General features: G+C 43.1%; 1 protein-coding gene and 1 long non-coding RNA gene across 6 annotated transcripts in view; one reads left to right on the top strand and one right to left on the bottom strand.

Annotated features, from left to right (window-relative positions):
• Window positions 1–19851, top strand: part of LOC112140035 (paired box protein Pax-7) — a 629290-nt gene that overhangs the window by 254433 nt on the left and 355006 nt on the right. The gene's annotated exons all lie outside the window — the stretch shown is intronic.
• On the bottom strand, window positions 8695–9179 carry LOC118598997. The gene is made up of 2 exons (XR_004948257.1): window positions 9018–9179; window positions 8695–8931 (listed from the first exon to the last, which is right to left on the bottom strand). It is a non-coding gene; the product is annotated as an uncharacterized LOC118598997 (long non-coding RNA).

Below are 19851 nucleotides of genomic sequence, written 5' to 3'. Positions count from 1 at the left end.
CTCTGTGAATTCTACATGGAGGTCAAGCCTTATCTGATTCATGAAGATGTTTTCATTTTTCAGGGAGCAGAGGCAAAGCAGCCACGTCAACAGTACAGGCGCTGGTCCAGAAGGACCATCTGTTCAGATGGAAATGACACAGTAAACTTTAACAGAACAGGGTTTTAATTCACTTAAAGTCCCACCAACAACATTTTTTTTCTTTAAGTGTTCCCAGCGGGGTTTTAATTAGGACTGTGAAGTTTTTAACAAAACATCCACATCCTAAATGTCTTAAAAAAACATTGTTTCTGTTGATCTGAAGCCTTCGTTTCGAAAAATCCCTGTGTGGGCGTGGCTTATAGTGCTGAGCAGTGTAACCCCGCCCATTATCCCCACATGCTAGCGAGACTCACACTTTGATAAGCCCATGAAGAAATAGAAATAAAATAAAACATGATCATTTAGGCTGCATTGCAGCAGCAGCAGCTGGAGCTCAGAACTGTTTTCCTCCTAGCACATGCTGATTGTTGAATTCACTTGAACGAGAAATCTAATGTAATGCCAGAATACAGAGTAGGATGCCACGATTAGTCGACTAATCGACGACTAATCGACTATTAAATTAGGATTTTTTTTTTTTAGGCTATTTTGGAGTTTAGCTAATATTTCGGCTGCATGCTAGCTATTTTGGCCAATTTAGGATTTTTTTCAGTTTTAAAGCTAATAATGGTTAAGAGTTGTGCTTTACATCCAGTTTGCGCACGACCCGGTTATTCATTTCATTTCATTTATTGATTTATAAAGCACCTTCCACCACCAGTCAAGGAGGCCCAAAGTGCTGTGCACAAGGAAAAACAAAAACCGAGCACTGTGCAATAGTAAAACATAAAAAAGGATAAAAGACATAAAACCAAGTAAAACAATTTAAAAACAATGATAAAAACAATAAAACAATTTTAAAACGGAGATAAAACAATTATAAAATAGAATAAAAAAGCTAGGCTGATGCTAAAAGGCTGTAGTGGAGGAACAATTCTTTTTTAAAACACTCCAAAAGCATGATCTCTCTAATAGCTGGTGGCAACTGATTCCATAGTTTGGGAGCCAACACAGAAAAAGCACGGTCCCCCCTGAACTTCCGTTTGGTTCTGGGAACCAGTAGCATGCACTGGTCTGCGGAGCGTAAGGACTTAGTGGGGGAGTATTTTAAAACCAGACTGGAGAGGTAAGGAGGTGCCGTCCCTGCCAGTGACTTAAAAGTAAAAACAAGAATTTTGATAAAGATCAAGTACTGCACTGGGAGCCAGTTCAAAGAAGCCAAGATCGGGGTTATGTGGTCAAACTTTTTTTCCCCACAAATAAATCTTGCTGCTGCATTTTGGACCAGTTGCAGCCTGGCTACTGAAGCCTTAGGTAACCCAGGATATAGAGAGCTGCAATAATAAAGTCTGGACAGCACAAAGGCATGGGTGACAATTTCAAGGTTCTTTTTAGAAATAAAAGACTTGATCCTTGATCTGAAAAAAGCAGGACCTGGTCACCACATTTATTTGGAGGTCGAGTTTCAGAGCAGCATCAAGTTTGACACCCAAGCTTGTGACCACAGACTGTTCAAAAGGGGCAAGAGAGAGGAGATCGATGTTATGATCCTTTCCACCACTAGGGGAAAACACAATCACCTCAGTTTTCTTTTCATTTAGGCCAAGAAAGTTTTCTGACATCCACAGCTTGACTTCAGCAAGGCAGTCAATTATTGTTTTAATGCTGCGGTCTGGTCCCTTGCATATAGGGACATAAATCTGGCAATCGTCAGCATAGAGGTGGAAATCCACCTTATGCTTTTGAAACAACACTCCCAGTGGCAGCAAATAAATAGAAAAAAGCAGAGGGCCCAGAACCGACCCCTGGGGGACCCCCCACTTCAGGGGGTAAAACTTGGATGAGTGAGAGCCCATTTTTACACAGAAGGACCGGTCTGTAAGATAAGACCGCATCCACTGTAGAGCTTCCCCCGAAAGCCCAGCCCATTGCTCCAGTCGACCAATCAGGATCTCATGATCAACTGTGTCGAAGGCTGCAGAAAGATCCAATAATAAAAGAACAACCAGATTACCTGCATCTGTTGCTATTAAAACATCATTAAAAAATTTTAAAAGTGCTGTTTCTGTGCTATGCCCAGACCTAAACCCCGACTGTAAAGGTTCCAGGACCTCATGTGCATTTAAAAAAGTGATCAACTGTTTATAAACAATGTTCTCCAGGACTTTAGCACAAAAAGGTAGGTGGGAAATCGGCCTGTAGTTGGAAAACAATGCAGTGTCGAGTCCTTGTTTTTTAAGCATCGGCCTCACTACTGCTTGTTTAAAACTTTTTGGAACATGAGTGGACTCAAGACTAGTGTTTAAAATAGTTAAAACTGCTGGTCCCAACACTGAAAAGATTTTTTTAAAAAACCAAGCTGGCAGAACGTCATGAGAGGACCCAGCCGGTTTAAGTCTTGATACCACTCTTTCAAGTTCAATCAGGGACACCAGTGAGAATGATTCCAGCTTAGCAACTGGTGTCGATGGAGTTGGTGGAGAGTAAGTGGAGCATTGTGTAAGAGAGGACCTGATGCCAGCAACCTTGTCCATAAAAAATACACAAAACCTTTCACAATTTTCCACAGAGCCCTCCATAGAGTTTCCACTCCCACCTGAGTCCAATAAAGAGCCCAAAGTGTTAAAAAGGATCCGTTGATCACCCGAGGCAGAGGAGATAATATTGGAGTAGGATTGTCTCCTAGCTTTCATGACCGCTTCATTGCACATGTACAGTTTATCCCTTAGAAGATCCTGGGAAATTTGGAGTCTGTCCTTCTTAAATTTTCTCTCAGCTTTTCTGCAGTCTCGTCTCAAAGCTCTGATTTCCTCTGAGATCCAGCGCTCAGATGAGTGCCTTGGTTTTCTGATGGTGAGGGGGGCAATCTCATCCAAGATTTTAGAGCACAGCAGATCAAACTGAGAGAGGAAGGAATCTGTGGTGATCGGGGCTGAGTATAAAGTTGGCCACTCCTGGGACAGCAGGCACAAAGGCGAACGATTCTCCCGCTTCGTTTCCCCCGGCGCCGCCGACGCCTGACGCTGCGGCGAAAAACAGCTGTCCGACGCAGAAACGCTGGCACTCCCATACAGACCTTTCTCTACTGGCTCAAAATCCAAACGAACTGCCGGAGAGGCCGGATGAAAAGAAAAGTTTAGATCCAGGAGTGTGTTTCTGTCATATGTGAGGATTGCACTTGTATTTTGCTCTAGCCATATTAAAAATAATAACACAATAAAAAATTGTTGATTAGTCAACTAATCAGAAAAACTAATCTGACATTAGTCGACTATTAATCGTTTGTGGCAGCCCTAATACAGAAAGGGTCCAACTGCGCATCAGTTTCTAAATGTGTGCAGACAGTGGTGATGGTCATCTGCAGATGAAGAGTTACGTTCAGAAGAATGGTTCTGGTGTCCGGTTAAACCACCCGGTGGTTCCTGAGCGTAGCTGCTATAAAGGAGCGTTGGATAAAACGTGGAGAGCATATTTGTGACAGCTAATGGTATTTTACCTTTCAGTTTCATTTTATATACCTGAGGCCAACTTAAAAAAAGTCCCGTCTTGGACGCAAATAAAATACGAGCAGGCAATGCAGGGTACTGCATCCTTCTGCCTACAAAACTGATTCTTTCTCAGTCTAGTCGAAAAATGATTGATTTTCCGCAAATAATTGAATAATTATTGACACTGCTCTGACCAACAAATCGTTTTTTTCCCTCAGATTCCTTGTGAAAATAATAAAAGCCCACATCAGTATGGTATTTCACTGAATTACAATCCTTTACAGCACAGAAGTGGGATGTCATCTTCTTTTCTCCGGCCCCTATGCTGCAGCTGGGCTAGCTATGGTGACGTATGAAAAAAAGTCTCAGGAATTCGAACCGAGTTTTTCTTTGGGATTTTGAGTGACAGCGATTTAAAAGGATAAATACTCGGAAATGCAAACAAGAAATTATTTCTTATCATATTTCTTCTCTTTCAGAAGAAAAATGCCACACATACATGCTAGGGGTGTGCCAAAATATCGATATTCTGATATATCGTGATATTTAGTCCTGCAATCGATTCTCGATGGGTTCTTATCAAGTATCGATATTATATTTTCATTTGAGGATGAACCCTCACCCCTTCCTGCAGGATGACCATTCACACGCGTCTTGAAGAAAAAAAAGTCAGAGAGAAAATAAAAGAGAGCACGGCTTACATTAAAGGCCTTGTGCAGTAACAATTTTTTTTTTTTAATTTAGAAAGTCAATGGAACTTGGAAAACGAATCTGATAAAAATATTCACTTAAAATGATCCAGCGCGATTTTATTGATCATTTTATGGTCGTGCACAGCTTTAAATTTGGGTGATAGGTGGTGATGGGCGGGGGCTGCGCGTGACGTCACTTCAGGGATCCCAGAGTGTAAACAACAATGGCGGACGGTTTGAGAAGCGACGTAGAGCTGATATTTCTTTGGATGAAGGTGATGACCCTTCATCAAACACGGAAATTTTAACGACACAGGGTTCGGAGGGTGTACAGCCCTACAAGTTTGAACCGGAGGTTTCCTCATCTGAGGATACAGGAGCTTCGGATGGCGATGGTGAAAGCTCATACAGTGATGGCGCCGAGAAGACGATCAAACTTGACTATTTAGAGGAAGTAAAAGTGTAAGAAGGTTTCCGTAGGTGAACCTGCAGAAGGATCATTACCGGAAAAGGAAAGGCGCCGCCGCTGCCGCGGAGCGTCCTTTGTCGTCCTCCCCCAGGGCCGAGGCGGACGGAGCCCCCCCCCGCCCGGGTCCGAGGCGGGCAGGGGGGGGCTGCTGCTGCTGCTGCGGCGACGGGTGGACTCGCTCCCCCGCCGCCCTCTCGGCCTCCCTCGCCCGCGGCAACCAACCCCCGCGCAAGTCCTCTTTCCAGACGGCCGGTGGGGTCCTCCTGCGCCCCGCGCGGAGGCCACCCCGCCGGCCTCACGGCCCCGGGAGGGAGTAATCCGGCGAACCCACAGCGCCCCCCCATGCCCGGCCCGGGGCCTCGGGACCGCAAACCCCCCTCAGCGCGGCAGCCTCACCCTGGCCGTCCGGCGCGCGCCCGCCAGGTGCCTGTTCACCCCCCGTGTTCCTCCTCCGGAGGGCCGGGGAGGGCTCAAAGCCTCCCCCTGACTGGGGAGCGCCCCTCTCCTTTATTGAAACGGGAAATTCATGAAGGGAGACCCCCTTCTTCGGCACATTACTGCACCCAAATACCACACACCTATTCACCATTATCCCATTCGAATCCCCAAATCCACAGCAGTCCAAATTCTATTATGTTAAGTAAACACTAGCGGATCTAGCTGTATGTTCCTGTACTGACGTCACACGACCTCTGACCTACTTATCGGTGGCTGCACAAAATCTGAGTGACCGCGCTACCTTTGAACGCTTGAAGAGAGTGCACGGGGCCGCGGGTGACAAAATAATTATACCGGGGTTCATTTGTGACATAAATACTAATGTTTTATGGCAGTTTAAGAAAAATCACGATTTTCACCGCACGAGGCCTTTAAGGAATCAGAAGAGAAACAGCCACGAAGCTGAGTCATCATCCTTGACTGTTGTCACGGCAGATTGGTAAAGTTGTGGTGACGATAAAAGGTTGAAAGGTGCGCAACAAATCGCCGATGTCCTGGGGTGTCTGATAATGACATATTTGGTGAATAATTGATCAAATGAGCTTAGCAACGGTATAAATGATAGAGGAGAAATGCTATGATTGATACTTTTCTATCGCCCGCATGATTTATATCATCATATCCCCCAGCACTATAGGTAACACTATGACAATTTAAATTACAAAGCAGTCACTACACAATATTTGTGGTATACCACTAAACACAATTTGCATTCCACCACTGATGCTTACAACCAAGTTAGAGAACAGTGTTAACTGATTTAATATCTAAGCAAGCTTTAATGCTTGACATGTGGTTTAAACAAATCACCAGTGTCTGATGTGTTTTTTTTTTTTTCTTTTCTTATTTTAAAGGCTGGATAACTATCGGTGACCCTGTTAAAGCCATAACTGCCTTTGCAAGTTATTGTCACCATATTCACAAAGGGGAAGGTCCATTACTTTTGAGCATGGACCTGAGACAGACCCCAGCTGAATAGGACTTGGCCCTCATTTCCTTTTACAAGCAGCCTTATGTAGAGTGGGCACGTCCTCTGAATTGGAGACTTGAAGGTAAATGCAGGTTACAGCAATTTAAGTTCAAAAGAAAACAAGTTCACCGTACGGTAAAATATTTAAAACCTCCCATTTGTGTTGTAGGGGATACTGCTGTTGGACAGGGAGTCACTCGCTTTTTTATCTCAACATGTATGGAGAAGCTGATGTCCGGGTTTTGAGTCAGTTTTGGTATGCCTATAACATTATGCCTCTTTCCAAATTATATAAAAGAGTACCTACACTGCAAAGCAAAATATAATGTTTCAACTTAAAAATGTGAGTTAAAGGGCTGCCTTAAAATTTTAAGTCAAGGTAACAAACATGATTTGTTGTGTTAACATAACCTTTTGTTCAACTGAATTGAAATATCTTTTTAAACAAAGTACTGGAGTGTTAATTTTATTTTAAGTTTAAAGTCATGTTAACTTCTTGTTATTGTTGCTTTAACTTAAATATATTTTCACAACTCTTTTAAAAACTTAAGTTATGCTAAGCATTGTGTTTCAATTGAACTAACTTAAAAAAAATTAGTCAAAAGAACCAAGATATTTATTTACTTAAATAATATAAACCTGATTAAAATTGGTCCAACAAGATCCCTTAATGAAAGATGATCCAAACAAATAGGATTTGAAGAAAACCAACAATACATTTTAAACATATTTCTTTTATTTTTTTCTTCAAAGAGATTTTCAGGAAGGACTTTGCTTCCATTAAAGCTTTTACCACCAAAATGTTTGATAAAAACTAAATAAATAAGTAAGTTGAAGGAACCCAAAAAAATAAAAAATACAAGGACTTCTTCTACTTCCTTTAAAGCGGACTAACTGAATTTGGGGAAAAAAAACAAACAAACAAAAAAAAAAAATACACCAGGAAGGACTTTTCCTGCTTCCTTTAAAACGCTCCACTCCCATTAAATTTGGGGACAAAAAAAAAAAAAAATACACCAGGAAGGACTTCTCCAACCTCCTTACGACTGGTACTCCCATTAACTTCAGGAAAGAAAATACACCAGGAAGGATTCCTTCCTTTACAACTGTTTGAACCAAAAGCAAAATCTACATTGCATTTCTCAGTAGTCTGTTCCTCAGACCATGAACCTTTGAGGAGCACTGTCCCCCACCGATGTCCATGAAGACTTTTTGAACTACTTTAAATGTGTAGCGCAAGCCTCTGGGATAGTCAATGTTGAGTGAAAACAGCAGGCCTATCAGCAGAGCAATGGCCCGGGTAAAGTCCTTTACATCATGAATGATTTGTTCTTCAAGAACAAGTGACGTTCCCACGATGTCTTCTCCATCTTTAATCGTCACAACACCAACTTTCAGTCCTTCTGTGATGGAGCCTCCTCATCAGTGGACTAGAAAAGACACACAAAACAAAGCATGTGTTATTAACTCTTTAATTTATGTAGACAATCCATTACAAAAAAATTAAATAGAAATGGGGAAAAAAAAATATGGTGCCGATTTGAAGTGGAATTGTGCACAAGGTCTTGTTTTGGTCAATTTGTGCTTTAGCTCGCTTGTACGCATTAGGAGTGTGTGGGGGCGGGGGAATTTTTTGTTTGATGCATTAGAATATTGTCTGACAAAAAATTTGAATTGATTATGGACTCTTTAATATATAGAATATATAAGAATTTCTCTATGCTAACTGGAAAGAATGTCAAATGGAAAACGTGAAACTAAGATATAGTAGCACTTTTCTGTCTGAACATTTTCATGCAGTGAACACATGTATGGAGTGACATTTGTGCCATCATATTGCAAACAAAAGCAATAGTTTTGAGATCAACATTGCAAACAAAATGTTAATTGTTGCAAATAAAATAGTTAATATTTGCTTTGAAAAACCTATTTTTTTTCAAACTATTTTTTTGCTTGCAAAAAAACGTTTTGCATTTGAAAACTTTATTTGTGCGTTTGAACATTTTTTTTTTTTTGTTCTTAAAAAAAAGTGGACAAACGTTTTTAGATGTGTAGTGCCTCATCTCGCTTTCACCCTCTTTGGCTTTGCGTTCAACTTTTTTTTTCTCAGTGTGACATTTGTGCCACCCATAGACTGTAAAAATAATGTACTGAGTGAGCAATGAGGTCCCCCATTGGAAATGCATTACTTACTCTCCTCGCGAAAGTAAGCCGCCGCTTTCACCGTCAATTCCTGAAACGGATACCGCCATTTGCAACCCATCATCAGCAATTGGTCTGAGTCATAGCTGAGTCATGGAATCTACCGGAAGTACTGTCGCCAATCTGGAGTGAGTTTCTTGCAACCGTCCGCCTCTTTCTACGCTTCTACCATGAGACCGCGGATATAAACAGCTTCTACTTTAATAACGGCGGAGAATTGTACAAGTCATGTCATGGCTACAGAACACGTTAGCGACCCAGACGCTGGAAGCCGGAAGAAACACAGCGGGGGGCGAGTGTGGCAGGTAAAGATTTAATAGTGAGGCGAGGTGAATAGAGCGTGGACAGGGCTGGAAGCGGGCTCTGAGCAGGAGGCGTCACAAGCTGGTTCCTCCATAGAGAGAGAGATGGCCGTCTTGGGAGCAGGACCGCGGAACAGAGGCAGAGGCTCGTGGTGTGACCGTGGAGAGAAGACCCAACTGGGGATCCGGGTAGAGGCAGATAATAGCGACCACTCGTGGTAACAGATTCCTGAAGATGAGCAAAAAAGGAATTAGACAGAGTCTTGACAAAAGTGTGGCAAGACTGTGACATAGGCGAGGTGACCAACTATCCACCATCAGGGGCAACGGACTGGCGAGGAATGATGGTCCTGGAGCTCCTTAAGAAGGCAGACAAAGGTGATGAGGTGAGTGGTCGCAGCTGGGGATAATCGGCAGCCGGGTGGAGAGGGGGAGGAGACTGACAGAGGCACCATTACAGTACCCCCTCCCCCCACAAAGACCGCCTCCAGGCGGTCAAGGGCGGCGATCCGGGTGGGCACGGTAGAAATCCGAAATGAGCGAGGGGTCCAGGATGAGGGAGCGGGAGATCCAGGATCGCTCCTCAGGACCGTAGCCCACCCAGTCGACCAGGAACTGGAACCCACGACCCCGACGGCGGACATCCAGAATGCGGTCGACCTCGTAGGCACAGGCGCCGTCGATGATACGGGCGGGCGGTGGGGACAGAGGACTGTCCTGGACTGGCTTGACCTGAGAGATATGGAAGGACGGGTGGATCTTCAGGGCTTTGGGCAGACGGAGACGGACACAGGTGGTGTTGATGATCCTTTCGATGACTCGGGGAACCAGTTTCCTAGAGGATGCCTGAATGGGGATATTGCGAGTTGAGAGCCATACCCTCTGACCGGGTTGGTAGTCGAGTCCCACCACTGTGCGACGGTTGGCTATCTGGCAGTTGCCCTCCTTGATGCGGAGGAGGGCAGCCTTCGTCTGGGTCCAAATGCGTTGGCAACGCTGCAGGTGGTGTTGGACAGAAGGCACTGCCAGATCCAGTTCCTGAGAAGGTAACAGAGGTGGTGAGTTCCCGAGGGCGGCCTCAAAGGGGGAAATTCCGGTGGCGGAAGCAGGGTGAGTATTATGAGCGTATTCAATCCAGACTAGGAATTGGGACCAGTCCTGGTGATTCTGTGCCGCCAGACAGCGGAGAGCTGCCTCCAGTTCCTGGTTGGCCCGTTCCGCTTGGCCATTAGACTGGGGGTGGTAGCCGGAAGAGAGGCTGACCGTGGCCCCTAAGGCGGAACAGAAGGCCTTCCAGACTTGGGATGTGAATTGGGGGCCACGGTCAGAGACTATGCCAATAGGTATCCCATGGTGACATGAGGTTGGCCATCTCAGTGGCGGTGGGGAGTTGAGGAATGGGAATGAAGTGGGCCATTTTAGAAAAGCGGTCAACAACAGTAAGGATGACTGTGTTACCGTTAGACGGGGGAAGTCCGGTGACAAAATCCATGGCCAGATGGGACCAGGGGCAGCTGGGAGTGGGTAGAGGGTGAAGCAGACCAGCAGGAGCAGAGGATGAAGACTTGGAACGGGCACAAGTGGAGCAGGCCGCGACGTACTCGCATATGTCTTTCTGCATGGCAGGCCAATGGAACCGCTTTTGGATGCGGTCAAGGGTCCGGTGTACTCCCCCATGGCAGGCTAGACGGGAGGCATGTCCCCAGGAGATGACCTTGGAGGGTAGGTCAGCTGGAACAAATAAGGTATCTCTAGGGACAGAGGGGTGGTCACTGACATTACGTATGGCTTTGAGTACCTTATTTTTCACCTCCCAAGTGAGGGATTCGATGACGCAGGTGGATGGCAGGATATTGGAGGGGGCATGTTCAGAGGGACTGCATTTCCTGGACAGGGCGTCAGGCTTGACGTTACGGGATCCGGGTCTGTAAGTAATGGAAAATTTGAAGCAGTCAAAAAAAAGACACCAACAAGCTTGCCTGGAGTTGAGTCTTTTGGCGGAGCGGAGATAGGCCAGGTTTTTGTGGTCGGTCCATACGATGAACGGTTGCTCTGCTCCCTCCAGCCAATGACGCCACTCCTCCAGCTTGATGGCAAGTAGGTCTCGGTTCCCGACGTCGTAATTCTGTTCAGCAGGTGACAGTTTACGTGAAAAGAAGGCACAAGGTTTAAGTTTGAGGGCCAAATCGGGCTAACCACCTTCAACCGCTAAAATGAGGAAGTCAATGACATGATAGCTTACGGGTCGGTTCCGCTGTTTAAGAGCGAGTAATCGCCGTGTCGCCTCTTCCTGCATGCGAGGGTGGTCGAAAATAAGGCGGAACTCGCTGAGGAACCGTTCATAGGACAGGTTATTGATGGGGTTGGCTGCGAGAAAAGCTTGGGCCCACAGAAGGGCTTTGTTACGCAGAGAATGGACGATAAGAGTTATCTTACTGTGGTCGGTCTAGTAGTGTCTGGGAGCTTGTTGACATATCAACTGGCACTGCAGCAAAAATCCTCCGCAGGCTTCCACATCCCTGAAGAATGGTTCCGGTTGGAGTCGGACATTTTCGGGGCGGACGGTGATCCGGAAGTGGAAGGCGGGGGATTGGCAGGAACATGAGCAGTGACGGACGAAGCCTGGGAAAAACGATTAGTAAGTTCATGTAGGGATTGAGTCATACCGTCCAGGCGGCTAAAAAGGTCCTGCTGGGCCACAGCCATTTGGGAGAGGGCATCCACTTGACGTCCGAGCATAATGCCTTGTTGGGAAACGGCTAGTCTGAGTCCTTCCGGGTCAGCTGGGTTGGTGTCTTGGCCAGTCCGTTCTGTCATGGCTACAGAACACGTTAGCGACCCAGTCGCTGGAACCCGGAAGAAACACAGCGGGAGGCGAGCGTGGCAGGTAAAAGATTTAATAGTGAGGCGAGGTGAATAGAGCGTGGACAGGGCTGGTAGCGGGCTCTGAGCAGGAGGCTGAGGCTGGAGGCGTCACAAGCTGGTTTTCTCCACAGAGAGAGAGATGGCCATCTTGGGAGCAGGACCGCGGAACAGAGGCAGAGGCTCGTGGTGTGACCGTGGAGAGAAGACCCAACTGGGGATCTGGGTAGAGGCAGATAATAGCGACCACTCGTGGTAACAGATTCCTGAAGGTGAGCAAAAAAGGAATTAAACAGTCTTGACAAAAGTGTGGCAAGACTGTGACATAGGCTAGGTGACCAACTATGCACCATCAGGGGCAACGGACTGGCAAGGCATGATGGTCCTGGAGCTCCTTAAGAAGGCAGACAAAGGTGATGAGGTGAGTGGTCGCAGCTGGGGATAATCAGCAGCCGGGTGGAGAGGACAGGGGGAGGAGACTGACAGAGGCACCATGACAAGTCATTGTTGAAGCCTTTGAGGGAGAACCATTCCAACATTTGATTCTGTCAGCGGTCCTTTGGGATTTACTTACATTTATTCCTTTTTGTCGAGATAAAAGGAGCATTTGGGAGACGCTGCTGCAGACCGTCGCGCACCGCAGCTTGTCACTTGACATGCGCTGCCAGGTTACAGTCTGATCAGATGCACGTGAGAAGCGCGTTCAGCGGTATTTAAAATAAATAACTATCCTAACAAGTGAACAGCTGGATCTTTCATCTGTTTGAAAATACGACCAGGTCCTTTCTAGTTTGTCTCGCGCTCCTCAGACGGCTGCGTCTAATTCAGGCTGAAGCTAGAAAAGTGCAGCGAAGATGAAACTTTGGTTGGTGATTTTATGTGCATATATGCAACTTATAACTTTAGGCTAAAACCCATCCATCTTCTTGACCGCTTCTTCCCTTTCGGGGTCCCGGGGGTGCCCGAGCCTATCCCGGCTACTGAAGGGCGAAGGCGGGGTACACCCTGGACAGGTCGCCAGTCTGTCGCAGGGCCTCAATCACACACCCACTCACTCTCACATTCACACCTAGGGGCAATTTAGAGTCACCAATTAACCTATGAAGCATGTTTTTGGACGGTGGGAGGAAGCCGGAGTCCCCGGTGAAAACCCACGCATGCACGGGGAGAACATGCAAACTCCACACAGAAAGGTCCCAGCCGGGAGTCGAACCGGGGCCTTCTCGCTGTGAGGCGAGAGCGCTAACCACTGCGCCACCGTGCAGCCCTAGGCTAAAACCAAAACAGTGAAAAAAAGAAAAACGAACGTTAAACAAACAAAAAAGTCCAAAGCTCATAACCTCAGAGTGAAATCTATTTCTACAGAGTAAATCCTCATCTAAAAATGTCGACAGCATGCTCCTCTTGTTGTTTCAAACTGCTGCATTGCTACATTCCATTGAGGAAAACAGCAGTAGGACAATGATTGGTACATTGTTGAATTGTAAAGTAGGTGTTAAAAGGTCTTCACGGACCGCATTGATGAAGTCTGCTCCCATTGGCTACCCGTCACCTGTCACTCAAACCCCCCAGACGTTTGACGTCAGACCCACAAACGCTTATTGAGCCATCTGATTGGTCAATTTATAACTCTAATAACTTGTGATAATGGAAAAAATCTTTAAAAAAAATTAGGATTAGAAAAAAGAAGTTAATCAGAAAGCAGCAGAGGAAGAATGATTATTCTGAGATATAAAATGACTGAGAAATAACTGTCTGTTTCTCAATGTAAGTCAATGGGACTTTGGCCTTTTTGCAACCCAGTGGTACTTCCTATATGGAACACGGAAGGAGGGGGGGCTTGCTCTGTCCAGTTATTTTATATACAGTCTATGGAGCCACCCCAGACAGCCTGCTGATTGGTCTAGATTCTATCCAATCAGGTGTCTCTGAATTGCATCGAGGTGCTAGGAGACGGAAGTGGACTTTGGACTTTCTATGGTTTGGTCAGAATTCTACAGTCTTCAACGATTGTGACCCGTTTCTCTTTGAGCAGAACTCAGGAGGAGCAACAAAGCTCAAATATACAACATTTCTTATCTTTTGCAAGAAAAACAAGGTCTGAAAACACAAAAATAGATTTTTTAAGCAAATATTAAATATTGTATTTGCAACACTTAACATTTAGTTTGAAATTTTTAAATTTTAATTTAAAAACTTTTACTTTTGTTTGCAATATGGTGGCTCAAATATCACTCCATACACATGATGTTGACAGAAGACCCAATCAATTTTCAAAAATGGAGATCAAAAACAAATTTTTAAATAGAAGGATCATATATTTAAAAACATTCACGTCTGTTGGGATGGAAATGACTGGGAAATCAGAGGAGAGAAGATTTTTTTTTTCTTTTAATATCCAAATCAATGGTCTTTGTGGATTTTTGAATGTTTGCAATTGCACATGCACTTAGTTTTTTACATGTAAATCTGGGGTAAGATAACGGTCAATAATAAACGTATTCATAGAGTCCAATTTGTGCACAATACTTTTTTGCACAACTTGAATAAAAAAAGAATAAAACATGTAGTTTTAGGTTTGTTGAATAGAATTCGTCTTAGATTTGAATATGACTCTTGCTTATCTGGAATACAAAATTTCCCCTGTAAACAAACATTCAAAAATGCATCACAACGTCAAAGGCATATACACCAAGTACCAAAATATCAATTGAACTGAGTGAGCATGCACATTTTGGCTTATTTTAAAATTAGTTATTCTTCCACTAATAAGACACAGCACACGACATGAAAGGTGTAGTCTTCTGTCTCACCACAAGAGGGAGTTTCTGCTTTTAGAGCAGCTCAGAAGAGCGAACCTGCCGTGAAATGAAACACAGACAGAAGCTGATTGTGTTCTGTTTATGTTCTAGCTGCTCACTGAAGGATTAACGTCAGAAAAAGAAGAAAAATATCCTAATTTGTCCAGGTCTTTCTTTCAAAACAGCAACACTTTACCGCTGCAGCTGAGCTTCTGAAACGGCTTCCGGCTTCATGCCGTGTTCCATGTCCCCGTGACAACAAACCACATCACGGATCAAATAGTCCGCTGTTTGTGAAAAAATGAACTAAACCAAGAAATAACAAGAATAAAGTACTAAATCTTGATTGAATATTTATTTATTTTGTAAATGACCATGGTATAAGCGGGATAATACCCTCCGAAGAGTGCATTATGAGAAATTAACGCAAAATTAGTTCAGCAAGACATTCATGAAATAAATATTGTAAATTTTTCTGTTGAAGTTCGTCACGTTACCTTTTATGTAAAATTGTGTTAAACAGCGCTCATCTGTCAGATTTGCCGTTCTAAACACGAACACCAGAAGTCTCTATTCAAATTTCTGGCCCTGCTGACATTTTGTCTGACGTTACCAAGAAAAGGGTCTATTAGGGCCAGGAATACATATGCTCTTGGCCACAATCTTTGAAGTGTTGGTGATAATGTCACAGCTCATGCAAGTTTCCCAGAATCTTTTAGCAGGGCAGCAAAATACTCTGACCATATTTTACAAACACTTTGCTAAAATTGTCTGACAGAAAAAGTGCTATAAAGATCTAACAAATTCTAATATTTATTTCCTTTTCATGTATATTTCTTTAATTTAAGCTGCCCTGTCCAAAACTAACAAAATAAAAAGACAGATTGACAAAACATGCATAGCAGACCTAGTACATCAAAGGCAGACTCTCTTCTTGCAGGTTCCAGATTGTCTCAGTGATTACCTCAGTGCTGGGTTCATTCACATCGGACTGGTTTGGAATTTTGATGACATGTAGCGTAAAGAAATTTGATCGGATATCGGTTTCTGCTGTAAAAAGTTGATATTGTGCTTCACTAAATAACATATCTTTTAATGCAAGTGGCCTGTAGACTCATTTCATGTTCCTTTTTTTCCTTCAGACCACTGATGCTGCAGAGGTAACGGCAATGATGAATGGAGTGAGTGTTGGCTTACTGATTACCACAGCTCAAAATGCGGAGATGACAACCCAATCAGAGAACATCGTGAATGTTGCTGTAATCCTGGAGGAGTGCATCGTTTTGCGTGAGTGTTACGACCCCGGCCTTCTCCTCTTCCAGGCCTGTGTGTTTTTGTGTGTTTTCCCTTATTTGTTTGCAGGTCCTGGTTGAGTTGGAGTCTCCACCCTCTGGGCGGATCTGGCCAATCCCACAGAGGGCATAAAAGCTGCTGGGAGTCATGGCGTCTCTCTCTCCCACCTGGCAGACGGGGCTGCAGCCATCCCAGCCCATCTAGTTTTTTTCTTGGATTAGATTTATGTTCAATTAAACCTTTGGTTAATTCTTTCCCAGTCTCCCTCTTGTTTGTCATGACTTTTATTCGAGCCGGTCGTGACAGTGAGTTGCGAGATGTACCAAATGGCTTTGCAGTGCTGGTGGGACTACTTCACTGCCTCGACATTGATTATCCGAAGGAACTGAAATACACCTTTGAGTTCATCCAGAAGGTAATCATGGACATTGGAGGTAGTGTGTGGTCTGCTCGGGTTCATGGACTTCACAACAAACTTCTTCCGCGCACAATGTAGAGACATTCTTCAGAACAGAGCAGCTACCATTCATTTTTGTTTGAGCATTCTACAGTGAGTACGTTATTGACATTTATGAACAGTTTTAGGTTTCCTGTTTATTGAAAGACCCAAAATAATGTTCTTCACATAGTCCTGTTCAGTCAGACTTGTTTCTGGAACATTTCCAAGTTTGAAGAAAGATTCGCTTAAAAGTGTACTGTTCACACCTACGAGAAAGCAAGTTGTTACTTATTTTGTAACACAGAAATATAACTTCACATGGTGACATGTGATAAGAAACACGTCATTATTGTTTTCTTTTTTTGGAAATACAGTAACAATTTAAGCTGTTGTGCTCAAGTGTTTGTAATAGCAAGCTAACTATTTTTCCAGCTTGTGATCCCACTCAGCGTGCATATTATCACAGACATTGACACATGAGACAGGCAGTTTGGAAAAAAATGAGAATATTATTCTTATAATTGCTAAAAAAATAATATGAACTGTTTCCATACTATTGATGTTTTTGAAATAAACAATTTCAGAAATGATTTAGATTGTCTTTAATCCAAAGTTATGTTCAGTGGCCTGTCGTTTTCATATTGAATTTAGGATGGCGTTTCTCTTGATTTGTGTCAAATTCTGACCTCGATCAACATTAGCATTTAATTTGGCTCAACTTAAAAACATCTGTAACCATCTGACTGGATTAGGGATGATACTTCCTCAATTTGGCTGGATGTTGAGAAGTCCCTTTCTGCTTGCCCTCTAAGTAATCTTCTTTTCATCAAGCAGCTAAAATGTATTAAAAAACAATGTAGTAACCCTATTACTGTCAATACAGTTAGAGCATGGAGAATTGCACAGCAAATGGAGGGCAGATCGGGGTCCACCTCAGTTTTCACTCCAATTGCCAATAATCCCGACTTCCTTCCTGGCACTCTGGATGCGGCCTTTCAAAGCTGGTCGGCTAAAGGAATCTGTACGTTGGGGGATCTACTTATCGGTCCCACTCTCATGTCCTTCAATCAAGTAAGGGAGAAGTATGATATATCAAAGAATGACCTGTTCCGGTATTTTCAAATTAGAAACTTTATTTTCAAAAATACTTCATTAATAGATGATGCAAGGGTTACACACATGGAGAAACTGGTGCTGCTCAGAGAGGGGGATGTCTCCATTAGATCCTTGTATGCTGGTCTAAGGAGCTGCTCCAGGGCCGGTTCCAGGATAAGGACTGAGGGGGTCTGGGAGAAGGAGCTGGGTGTGGCAATGACTGAGGAGATGTGGGAGAATATTTGGGACAACGCAAAGAAAATAACAGTGTGTAACCGGACAAGGGCAACACAACTCATGATACTACACCGTGCACATATTGCCCCGGACCGCCTCTCCAAATACAGAGGGGATGTCTCTTCATTCTGCCTTAAGTGCAAAACAGAGATTGCTGACCTTACACATTATTTTTGGTCTTGCTCTAAGATACAGAAATACTGGAGAAATGTTCTGCTTGAAATGAGCAAAATCTTGAAAACAGACCTTGAGTTTGACCCGGTCTCCCTCATTCTAGGTCTTTTTAGCTGTAGGATCTCTAACATGTATCTTAAAAAGCTTTATAATATTCTTACATTCTGTGCAAGGAAAAATATACTTCAGAACTGGATTTCAGACAAAACCCCTTCAATTTCAGGATGGCAGAGGACAATAATGGAATATATCCCACTGGACTATTTGACCTGTCTCTCACACTCCAAAACAGATTTATTTGTGAAAACATGGAGACCATTCCTTGATTATATTAATGTAAATATTTCTGCCATTATGATGAGAGCATTTGTATAATGTACGGATGTCTATGTAACATTTCATCGTATTTCGATCACACTCTTGTTGATTTTCCTTGAAAAACTTCGCTTGCACTGTTAACTACTGGACTTGTAGAAAACTTCTGATGTCCCTGAATTTACATGGAACTGGTTTCCACTTGTGACCATTCTCTCCAGCTGTTTGTTTTTTTTTGTTTTTTGTTTGTTTTGTTTGTGTTGCTTGTTTATGCATATGTCTTATTTCCAGTATTGTTCTATTGTGTACGTGTGTTTATTGATGAAAATTGAAAAATAAAAATCGTAAAAAACATCTGTAACCTGGCTGCCTTACAACTTTGATTTAAGATAGCAAATTATTTCGAATAATTTGAACTCAGTGTTACTTTTTTCCAACTTATAAGATCAAGTTCACATAACTTAGTGCCCTATGGAGGGTACCTTATTTTTTGTTTTAAAAAAAAGACAGTTTTTTGTGTGAACAGCACAAGTGAAGTAATCGCAACTCAATTTGGAATTGTGCCAAATCGTTTTTTAAAGCTGGTTAAATTTGAGTTTGAGTTGACATTACTTAAGTAATTAGTTGAACTAAACCAAAAAGTGAGTTGAGAATACTTGACTTCCTTTGTTGATAGAATGAACAAAAATTTTCAGATGACTTAAAAAAATAAATTCCCAAAACACAGCAATAAGTGACATGAACTTGATCTTTTAAGTTGGGGAAACTTATTGATAATTAGAAGTTACTTTAAATAGTTTGCTTCCTGTAATCAAAATTTTAAGGCAGCCAGGTTACAAATGTTTTTAAGTTGGGCCAACTTGGATTTTTTTACAGTGTAGTTGGGACAAATTATGCTACTACTGTCACTTAAGAGTTTATTTAAACGCATCACCTGTTCTGTCTTTCAGGAACTTTCCAGAAGTTCTATCACAAAGTTATGAGGTGATTTATCTGCCTATTGTGTGATAAAAATTTTCCTCATGTTAGTTTTTAGATCTGCACACCCTTTTGGAACCAAAAGAGAGCATCCTGCCATGCAATCAGTTCAATTCAATTCAATTTTATTAAAATCAGCGTGACAAAACTATATCTAAAACAAACTTCAGTCTAATCTAAAATTATGTGATTGGCATTTTATTGAATGAATGAGAGGATCATGAATTATTCAAAATTTTGGACAAAAACTGTCTTTTACTTTCAAAAATCAGGCAAAAAATGAACGTCAATCAGACGGGGCAGCTCTGGGCAGTGGAACCCTTGTGTGTAGCTGGGTGGGGACAGCATAGCTGTTGGCAATCAGAAATTTACTAAAGAGGGGAGCGACAGGAGTTTTCCAGTAGAACAGGCTCCAGGGCTGTGCAATGCTGCAGTTACACCTAAGGCGATCCGCGCATTGAATTTGTGTTGATCGTCTTTTCTTCACCGCCACAAAAATGTGTTCATGAGCTTGATCAAGGCAGCATGTGGGAGGAGCAACAACCAGATGTTTTCAGCCTGATTGTGACTGTCTTACTTATAATGTATGTAAGACACAGATGGAAGATCAGATTTGCTATTATTATGAAGAGTTCGACACAGAATTCTAAAGCTTTAGTGCATCTTTCAAACTGCAGAAACTCCAGAGTTCATCAGAAATACTTTTGATTGTGTAAATGCAAAAGGTGGTTGCTTTAATTGAATAACTTTTAGCAGAAGGAGCTGAAGTTTACCATAAGTTGCAGAAGAAAGAGCAGAAATCCACAATACTGTCAAAAAATGGCAGAATTTTTTTGGTCAGCAGAACAGTTAATAGAACAGTTAATTATTGCAGAAACGTCATAATTTGCTGAAGAAATCGCAGAAATCAGCAATCTTGTCAACAAATTTGTTTGTCTGAAATTTGTTGGATTGC

Source organism: Oryzias melastigma, linkage group LG7, assembly GCF_002922805.2.
Source record: "Oryzias melastigma strain HK-1 linkage group LG7, ASM292280v2, whole genome shotgun sequence".
In the NCBI taxonomy this organism is placed as follows: domain Eukaryota; kingdom Metazoa; phylum Chordata; class Actinopteri; order Beloniformes; family Adrianichthyidae; genus Oryzias; species Oryzias melastigma.
Note: the sequence above shows the minus strand (reverse complement) of the source record. Positions and strands in the feature narration are given on the sequence as shown.